Here is a 10,639-nt window from a genome sequence, read left to right on the forward strand (position 1 = left end):
GAAGTAGGGGAATTGGGTGCATGCCTGTGGAGCTGGACACTTACATCTGCTGTTCTAGAAGCCACACCCTAACCTACCTCTATTTGTAAGAGACACTGTGAACCTAAAAACAGCCTGCTGGACTCGGCCTAAGGAATGGACAAGTGCACACAGCTCAGACACCTCCCTTAGTTCACTGTGTTATAGCCATATTCTTCTCACCTGCTTCTCAATCTCCCTGGTACTTCCTGGAGAATCCACCTTGCACCACTTCACAGTAACACACAAGCTACAATACTTCTCATTCCACCTATAAGCAAATCTCATCTTCCACGATAAAATTTCATATTTATTATGGCATTTGTGTATTTCTTGACCACTTAACATTAAAACTATGTTATAAGTTTATAAAGCTTTTTTAAAAAGACCACTGACAGATACATATATTTGTACCCTAAGTCTAATACTATATATGTTCTGTGTTTGAGTGTTGTACCCTAAACCCAATTCTATGTGTGTCTAGTAATTTAAAAAATTTTTATTACTTAATGTGTATAAGCATTCTGCAACACATTTATGTCTGTGTGACATATGCATGCAGTGTCTAAGGAGCATGCTGGATCCACTAGACCTGGAGTTACGGACAGTTGTGAGCTGCCACATGGTTCCTGAGAATCAAACCTGGGTCTTCTGAAGAACAGCCAGTGCTCTTAACTGCATTGCTTCTCCAGCCCCATCCCTGATGTTTTGCATAGCAAGGTGCTTTATAGATCACAAGCTGTGTTACAGTGAGCTGGTATTATATTATAGTTGGATGGGAATATACGTGAGAGGCTGGGAAGACAGTGACAGCCACTTCAGAATGGTGGCCGGCTGAGCAAGTAGGATGAATGAGGATTAGGGAACAGTGGAAGATGCATACACGGTGCTTACACCTTCTGACAATTCTCTTATGTCTTAAGGACAGTAGACTGCCTTTCTCTGTATGCTACAGAAAAGCCAGAAGTGTGACATCCATCCCCATGTCATTCTCCTGTCAGTGGACAGCAAGTCTTTACATCCCTGGCCTGGCATTCATGTCTGCCTGCTCAGCTCTGGCTCTAACAGGCCTGTGTCTGTGGAGGTTTTTTTTTTTTTTTTTTTTTTTTTTGGCCCCACCCCGTCTGTGGAGGTTTTCCTAGCAGATAGCCTCTTCTCTTACTTCTCCCCTCCCCTTCTGTTCAACAGCTGGCATACAGAAGGCACATGGGCATTCCCGCCTCCTTCTCACTTTTCTGAGGGTTTTACCATCAACCTTTGGGTTCCACCGATTCCTCTTCCTCTCCAATTGAGGATGAAGGCTGGTCTTCCTATGCCAACACCAGTCGCATAAACAGTCAACAGACAACTAAACAAAGGCTGCCACAATTTTACAAACCTGCCCCCTATAAAGCTTGAACTTGTCATGCTGATTTTGCAGGGATGGGAGTGAATGCTGGCTTTACCTGTTCCCACCCGAGTGCCAGTGTGCACCCCATCAGTGCATGCCCTCCTGGATGCTGTAACCCATACTAGCGGTCCCAACACCCGAACAGCAGGGCTGGCTCTCAGTCAGTGCTTGTTTCCAGTCAACAGGACGCATAACTACATCTGCCCATAGAAACCTCTCCACCTCTAACCTTCTCCTTTTTATTATCATTCAAATACATGATTTCCCCGGTGACTTGGCTTCCTGAGCTAGCAGCCTAGCTGCATCCTATGTAACAGTAGCCAGCACATCCAGGACAACTGTAACCACTCGGAGCTCTCCTCTTCACTATCTAAAGCTCCGTATCTGCGGCCTCCCCACTCCCTCACTTTGGGTGGCACAAATTACTGTAAGCGCTGTTCCATTTCTCTCACTGCTTCTGAGTTTTCTAACTTAACTCTGCTCTCCATTCTGCAGCTAGACTATTGAAGGTTTTTATTTTGTACTGAGGGTGGGTGTGGTGGGAACGACTGAGCACAAATGGAAGGCACCTGTGAGAGCTGCTTCTCTCCTTCTCTCATGTGGGTCTCAGGAATAAACTCAGCTTGTCCGATATGTGGTAAGGCACCCTTACTTGTTCAGCCTGCTTACTGGACCCACTGCAAGATTTTAAAAAAGAAAAACACCACTATAATAGAGACTTCCAGTGCTTTAGTAAAAGCAAAGACAACTGTAAAGCAGTTCTCAGGTAAGCTGTGGCCTGCTTCACTGCCTCTTTCTCCCTCAGACTTCAGGCATTTCTAACCTATTTTCTGCTCTGAACCTTAACCCCATCACTTAGAAAGAACTAATTTGTATGACCTACTTTTAAGCCTAAACTAACACAAATAAGGAATCCAAGAAGGAGGCCAAGTCTGATTGCTCTTCAATTGCTCATCCAGAAAGCAAATCCACACTCACTGATACCTTGAAATGGAGAGACCACAACTAAACGACCCAACTCTACCTGACATGTGAGTTAGGACAGCACTTGAGAACCAAGAAAGAAACCGTGTTAGTCATGCTTGAGTCTTACTGTATCAGTTCTCTGATCTATCTCTCTAACTTCTCATTCTACTGGGAGGAGGAGGAAGGACAGAGGACAGTAAGGAGGAAAGGGAAGGAATAAACAAAGGAAACATGCTAGGACATATTAGCCTCTAAACAAAAGTCCTGACAACTAGCCCCTCTGTAAAAACGACTTCAGTGCAGGCACACATTAAGAGTCCTGAAGCTAGTGATCATCCATGCCCATACTATCGAATCATGTGAACGAAAATCACCACACAGCCCTTTCTGGACCCCTCTCTCTGCATACTCTTACCCTGAATTTAGCGTTTATTATTCCATCAATGTTGAGTTTTTAGTGTTTTTAATGTGAGTAACTGCTCTTCCACCAGAGGTATTCATGTGGGTTATTTACCCATGCAAGATGCCATACAATTTCCAGTTGCTGAGGGTGTTACTGTGTTGTTCTACCTTATCAGATGGAAACAGATGAATGTTGTTGTTGTTGTTTTGATAGTCATCACACCTAGCTTCCTTTTCTTTTAGATTTTATCACATCTATCCACCCACTCACCTATGTATACATCCATCCATCATCCATCCTCTATCCATCATCCATCCATCCATCCATCCATCCATCCATCCATCCTTCCATGCATCATCCATACATCCTTCCATCATCCACCCATCCATCATCCATCCATCAATCCATCCTCTATCCATCCATCCTCTATCTATCCATCTGTCCATCATCCATCTATCCATCGTCCATCATCCATCCACTATCCATCATCCACCCATCATCCATCCATCCATCATCCATCCTCTATCCATCATCCATCCATCATCCATCCTCTATCCATCATCCATCCATCCACTATTCATCATCCATCCATCCATCATCCATCCATCATCCATCCTCTATCCATGCACCCATCTATGTATCCTCACTGCTGCATATGTGAAGGTGCATACATGCTACAGTGTTCATGTGATGGTAGAAGGACAACTTGAAGGAGCTGGTTCTCTCTTTTCACCATGTTGGACTTAAGACACAGATGTTACCAGCCTTGGCTACAAACTCCTTTACCTGTTCAGGCACCTTCCTGGCCCTTACATAGGTTACTCACACAGTGAGTAGTGTTTGTACCTTTAGGTTATATATGGTAAAAAGTCAGAAGAGATGTCTGGGTAAAAAGATGTACAACATTTACAGTGTGAATACTGTCAGCTATCATATACAACATTCACTGTCAATTATTGCTAAAAAATACAGGAGAGGAGATAATCTGCTAAAAAGATTATTAATAATGTGTAGCAAAATACTGATATATACTTAAGATATTTCATCATTTCAATACATCATACTGAAGCAGGAAAGCCAAATTAACTAAAACAAAGTTGTTGGATGAGTTTGGGCAGAAATGGGAGGTGACTGCTAATTATATGGAGTTTCTTTAGGGATGATAAAACTATTCCAAAGTTGACTGTGACATGTATATATACACTGGCATCCAGAGAGCTGTCCACTTTTGGTGGGAATATTGTGTAGTACATATTATATTGAAATAAAGCTGTTGTTATGTGTTTTTATAAATCAAAGTGTAGAGGAATTACACATCTATATTAATTCAGAAATTCTTTTACAGGGGTCAATTTTGAGTGGTAAGTCTTGAATGAAGAAAAAGGGCAAGATGGCCCAACAGTCCAGGCCTGATGACCTGAGCTTGGTCCCTGGGACTCAGATGGACAGACTCTAGAGAGCTGCCCTGCTCTCCACCATTGCACCCTGACACACATGCCCGCACACTTACACAATGAACATGTGAGATGGAATTTTTAGAAAAGAATCCGGATGATGTATGTGAAGTAAATGTAACACAAAGTACAGTAACTCAGGATAATACAGGAAGTAATAAATAATTTATAGGAAAGGGCGAACCCCACATGCATCAAGTCAGAAGGTGTAAGACATAGCCTGTGAAAACAGACAACTCTACAGCTCTCCTAGATGGACAGCAGATGGAATGATGTTTAACTAGGATGACAAAGTTGGCACCTCTTGATTTTAACACTTTTTAATTATCTACTTCTAGAGAGTTGATCTGAGTATGGCTCAAGTCACCCACAGGAAAATGGTATAGCTAGAGTCTTCTGGGGGATAGACTGCCTAGGTCAGAATCCCTCCTCCCTCACTAATCCACCACATGACTGTGTACACTTAACTCTTCAGTTTCTCTATCTATAAGAATAATGTTACTTATTTCAGACATGTAAGAAAACAGTTAATACACTAGTGATATCTTTGTAAACCACACCCACAGATTTATGTATCTTCTTAGAACCAGAAAGTTCAACATGGAATTTATTCAATAAGAACATGATTTTCTACATCTATCAATAATAAACCTCTTATCTGTTACTGTGTCAAGATGTAAAAACAGAACTAATAGAAAAACAAACCCAAATTATCAAATAAATTATCTTTTGCCAAAACAAAGGACCCTCTTTCTCTTTTCATTCAAGTAACAAATTGTTTTGAATATCCCCAGGCTCTGATGTAACCATCTTTATAACTTAGTCTGCCCTTAAATACTCTTTGGATTGTCTATGAGAACCTTTGGGGATTTTGTTTGTTACAAAGGGAGCTTTTTTGTGGATACTTCTGCTAAACAATTTTCAGTAACAGTGGAGAATTCACTCTAGAACCTGGGCCTGTCAAACTAGCAGAGGGGAGAAGGAGCAATCACTGTTTTAGTTCTGCTGGAGATGAAAAAGCAGCCCAGTGCCCGCCTTTTTGTTTGGAAAGCTAGGGAGAAACCATGTAAGGGCTAAGAAGATAAGCACTTTGGGTAAAGACCTTGACCTTCGTGGATCTGATGGGTAAAGACCTTCGTGGATCTGAGGAGCCGTGGCCTCACCCCCAGAGCTGTACTGGAGGAAGAAGGGAGACAGGAGAATCCCCGGAAGCATGGGCTGGCCAGCATGGCATGCACAGAGATGAATAGCCCATGCTAAGGTGGAAGTCGAGGACCAATTCCCATGGCCATTCTCCCCCTTTACGTGTACCCATGGCATTCACACGTCCGAATTCACTCTTGTGAACAAAAAACTAACAAATCCACGTAAACCTTAGTGAGGAAGGAAGTTGTTACAAACTGCAGTCAAATACATATTACAAATACCTAAAGGAGTTGTCTACCTTATTTCACAATCTGAATTTATTTCCAAAGCACAATTCTTGATGTCTTCCTTACATACTATAATGTGTACTAAAACCTGAGGCCAGTTAGTTGCTAGTCTGACCTGAGGTTTCTTTAGTAGTGATTTTTGTCTGTCTGTTTGAACTAGATGATAAGATTTAAGGATATAGTCATCTCCCCACCTAAAGACTAGATAAGAAAGCCTAAAGAAGAAACTTGAGGGGAATAACTAAGACAGACTAGGAATTAAATGATAACCCAAAGAATGAAAACAGAAAGGACAAGCTGGAATGACACTACTGAAGAAAAAAAACAGAAGCCAAAACCCAGCAATTGAAATCTTCCTGTGTGAGAACTAAGAAGAAAACAGAATAGCCATTGTCTGGATGACATTTAGTAGTAATGGCATCAAATTATTAATACTAGGGAGAAAATGACAGCACCTCTGATTTTAGAGTTACCATTGGGTATTTAAACAAACTCAGATATTCAACAGAGTTAAGGGCATGCTCTGTAAAGCACACACGCTGAAGACATTGGAAACAGTGGCCGGCACAGCCTAAGCAAGTCAATAAATGCTCGTCTGCAGTGGCATTATCATGTGATCCATTCCTCTCAAATCCCTCACCTACAGGAAAAATATACAAAGACATTTTCAGGTGCCTATTTTAAGGATGGATTAAGACGCTTACAGTCAGCCTGTATCAACTGTTTCTAAGAAGCCCCTTTACTTGTTGGTCTGTATGCCCAACTCTTTAGACCTAACCTTCCAATAGTATAACTAAGATGGCAAATAATAAAGTGATTCTCCAGGTGAGAAAAGCATCATTCTACACTCAGAATGAGACACATGCAGTGATGCCAACGCGCCACAGACTGCTCAGCAGCCACGGAGCCACGAGGCCTTCAGCCCTTCAGGACACTCCTGACGTGGCGACACGATTATGCTTACACCTTCCAGTCTCTTAAAAATGGGTTGACTTTACAAGTTCATTAAAACAGTACTAAATTTTTTTCAGTTGGTAATTATGGATCATAAACCATATTTTTTTAATTGTTAGGCTGTTCATAATAACTTCATGTGTAGTAGCAATAAACAAATGCTTTTAAAATACAGAATACTAAAACAAAATACTTGACAAGACCTTACTACCATGTTTGTGTGATATTTCTGAAAAAATAGTGAGAATGGGCCTTATCACCTGTAATCTAAATTTATGATTACTAATAATTAAAATTCAAAGGCCTGTTACTAGTAATGACCATGGATAATTTGGTCTCAAGACCTTTCAAACAAAATGACAACTGTCCTGTAGATTCAGTTATTTGCCTGTCAATCTTTAACTATTATTTAATTTCCAGAAGCAAGATGCTAAGATATTGTACATACTCCATCACATCTAAACAAACAGTCACAAAAGACAAGTATGGGATAAAACACTAGAATTCTGTGGCTAAATATAAAATGAGATTTTTTTAAAGAGGAACTGAAGTACTTTTTTTTCTCCTTAAAGTAGAGCTATTTTAAATAAATCTTTAAAAATAAGAGGCAGTTTAGAACAGTGACTTAAGGGCATGAACTTACGATCCAAACCAGTCAGGGCCAAATGCCAACTGCTGTGTGAAGGTCTCTGAGTCTAGGCTTCTTATTTGGTCAAATGTGACCAACAGTAGTAGTTCCTTGAATTTTAGCAATGAGAAGTTAAGTAAACATACACTTGCAACAGCTCCTGGGCACTTAACTGTTTTGAAAGGTAAAACTATAGGCTACAGGCTTTGAAAGCTAATATTTTCTTAATATACAAGCAAGAATAGTAAGTGTTATTAAAAAAAATCACTTTGGAAAAATCATTTAATATTTTAAATGTACTAGAAGGGAAATTGCATAATTTGTGGGAACTGAGAAGCCCGACAGTCATGAAATAATTAAATCACTGAACACCTCTAGATCTTGGCCCCAAGGCCTCAGTAGCCCTTGATTCACTAGCAAGCCTGTAGTCAGGGGTTAAAGGAGTAAACTTGCTTCTCTGCTATTTTAAGCATCTAAAAGAAGAAGAATATGCTTCAATGTGACTACTTTCTATTTTAATGTGTGTTAATATGCTAATACTTGAAAAGTTTTGCTTTCTATTTTAATTTTCATTTCCTGTGATATAATATACGCCCTACTGGGGGGGGGGGGCAAACACCTAACCTCTTTTGTAAGTATGTACTTTGGAATTTATGTCAATGTGTCTTTAGTAACTGAGCACATTTCTTTTAGTGTCTGTCAGATTATCTTGTTAAAGTCAAAGTTGCATAAACCTAAACAATCAATTAAAGCTTCAAAGGTCCCTAGGTAAGACAGAAGGAACGGAGGAAATTTCTAAACATTTAAATCAGTGTCTCCTGTCCAAACATCAGTGATCAGATTCTTTGGAACCAAATTAAGGCTACTCTCCAAAATTACCTCAAATGCGCCAGACCTACTAGGGGCTGTATAAATACAACAAACAACACAGCTATTTTGGTTAACAGCAAGTTATTATTAAACAAAACACAAAAATGACTGAAAATGATTAGCAGACATAATTTAGTAAAAGGAAGGAATTATTTTGATGATGATATACATCTACTCATAACATATCTATTTTGAAAACCATCTCAAAAAGGAACATTTTACATCCCACAGCTTTCCCTGGATTTCATTCAACTACCATTCCTTAGCTTCCTTAAGAGCTCACAAGTACTTAAGCACACTGCTCTTAATCTTACCAGGAGCCCATCACCATGTGTATCCTATAGGTGTCTTTAATTCATCACAAGCTGAACTTGAGTTTCTCAGTTCTTTTTCCGAATTTTCTAAATCCTAATTTAACTTTATGGTTTCCTCACTGTCTTGTCAGAACGGGAAACAGACTAACAACTAGCATTGTGAGACTACTGCTTTATTCCTTGTCGCCTTGCTATATCACCTTTTATAGGTACAACTCGTATCAGTGTTTATGTACTTCTCACTACAAACCCAGTACCAGTTATACAGAATGTTTCTATCTCAGATTGTGTTACTCAATTTGTAGTAAAAAAAAAAAAAAAAATCACCACCCATAAACAAATAAATAGAAATGGGTATTCACCAAGACCCAAGTCTTTATATTTGCCTAGGTGGGTGAGTTAGTTTGCAAAGTGCTCAAGAGATAATTTGGTGAAATTTAACACACATGACTATAATTTCAAAAATCCATATGAAGATTTTCAGATTATGGTAAGCCTATCTCTTTTTTTCTTAGTGCAGAATCAGCATGAAGAACTGTATTGAAAGGCAGCATCATTAGGAAGGTTGAGAACCACTGATTTACACAAAAGAGAAAATTAACAGGGAGGTAAAACCTGCATGGTTAGCTGCTGCCTAAAAACTGGACTTCAGTTTCCTTCTTGAAAGTAAGGCATTGTAATAACTCAAATATGGATTTAACGTCTACATTTTAATGTGGTTTGAGGTAACCTAAAAATAACCAACTTTTATAGTTTAATATCCACAATACACATATTTCTTAAATCATACGTCACCATGAACATTAATTATACATGATATCACTCAACACAAAAACATCAGTGAGAAAATTATCTGCATTTTAAAAAGATTTCTATTTTATCAATAGCCATATTTATATTTGTATGAAGCAATAAATGAGTGAATTAGTTTTTTTTTTTTTTTTTAATTTCTTCACTATACCAGAGAGAACAAGTTGACTTTGTATTTTAAGACCGTACAGGCCAAGGAAAGCACAGGTATCCTAGGGAATGCTCAGTTTCTCCTCAGCAATAAACTCGGTAAGAAAAAATTTACAATATAAATAATAATGACTTAAGCCACTGAAACTGTAATGCAACAAGTGTTTTAGATCATCAAGGGTCTTAATTACAGAAAGTGTATGCAGCCTTACAGACTAAGGATCAACGCACTTAATCAGGTCTCCAAGCGGTTACCTATCAGCTTACTTAAAAATGATTCCAACCCCACAGCACTTGTCTGGAATTAATGGCAGAGATAAAAAGATTACTAAAACTTAGTATTTCATGAATACCAGATATTTCAGAACAATTAACTGAATCAATATAGAACAAATACAATAAAACTGTTATTTCTCATTGAACGGATGGAGATGTGGGAGGTTCAAAGGCTTGGATGGATTTGCTTCCAAGTCACACTACGAAGTATGAGGTGGACCTGTGAATAAATCAGGTCTAAGTCTCTTCCACTAGCCACACTGGAGTACCTAACGAGCACCTGAGAAGCTATAAACCACTAACTAGTACAGAGACGGGGGAAGGAAAAGTAACTTAAAAAAAACCAAAAAAAAAAATCAAAAAAACCCACACAGGCACACTGCCCTTCCCCTAAAACAGTACTTTTCCCTTTATTTAAATAATTCTGTAAAGTCAATTGCTTTGGCTGACAAGTGTTAAAAATTTTGTACATGCTTCTTCTAGTATTTAGGTACAGCACCTTTTGGGGGGTATTTTACAAGTGTGACTATTAGCAAGCTTTTAAGCTTCAGGCTGACTTATCTACTTTTTGCAGGCCTACGTTATCCTTCACCCCGGAGGCAAAGGCTGCACTTCTAAACAGAAGCGCTGCCGGCTCCTATCAAGCCAGGAGCAAAGCACCGGACCACGTGGTGTCTCGAAAACCCAAGGTCCCTACTCGGCTCCCTCCTTTTGACAAGGAAGTGGAAATTAGGGGTTTCCTTTTCAGCCGAGCCCTGACACAGACCACCTGTGTGGTCCCCGCCGCAAACATTCTGAAGCCCCGGTCCGGGAAGACTACAAGGATCAGAATAATGGGGAACTTGGGTGCGGACGACGCTGGCGAAGGAGTGACCGGAGAAGCGCGGCGAGCCAGGAGGAGCGGCGGGACCGGGATCTGTCAAAAACAGCGGCAGGCTCACGCCGAGCCACTGCACCCGAGCTCCGCGAAGGC

At 39.9% G+C, this 10,639-nt stretch overlaps 1 protein-coding gene across 3 annotated transcripts in view; it reads right to left on the reverse strand.

The window, feature by feature from the left end:
• Usp15 (ubiquitin specific peptidase 15) overlaps positions 1-10,639 on the reverse strand; it is an 89,343-nt gene that overhangs the window by 78,274 nt on the left and 430 nt on the right. The gene's annotated exons all lie outside the window — the stretch shown is intronic.

The sequence above is a fragment of the Arvicanthis niloticus genome, chromosome 22 (genome assembly GCF_011762505.2).
Source record: "Arvicanthis niloticus isolate mArvNil1 chromosome 22, mArvNil1.pat.X, whole genome shotgun sequence".
Taxonomy (NCBI): domain Eukaryota; kingdom Metazoa; phylum Chordata; class Mammalia; order Rodentia; family Muridae; genus Arvicanthis; species Arvicanthis niloticus.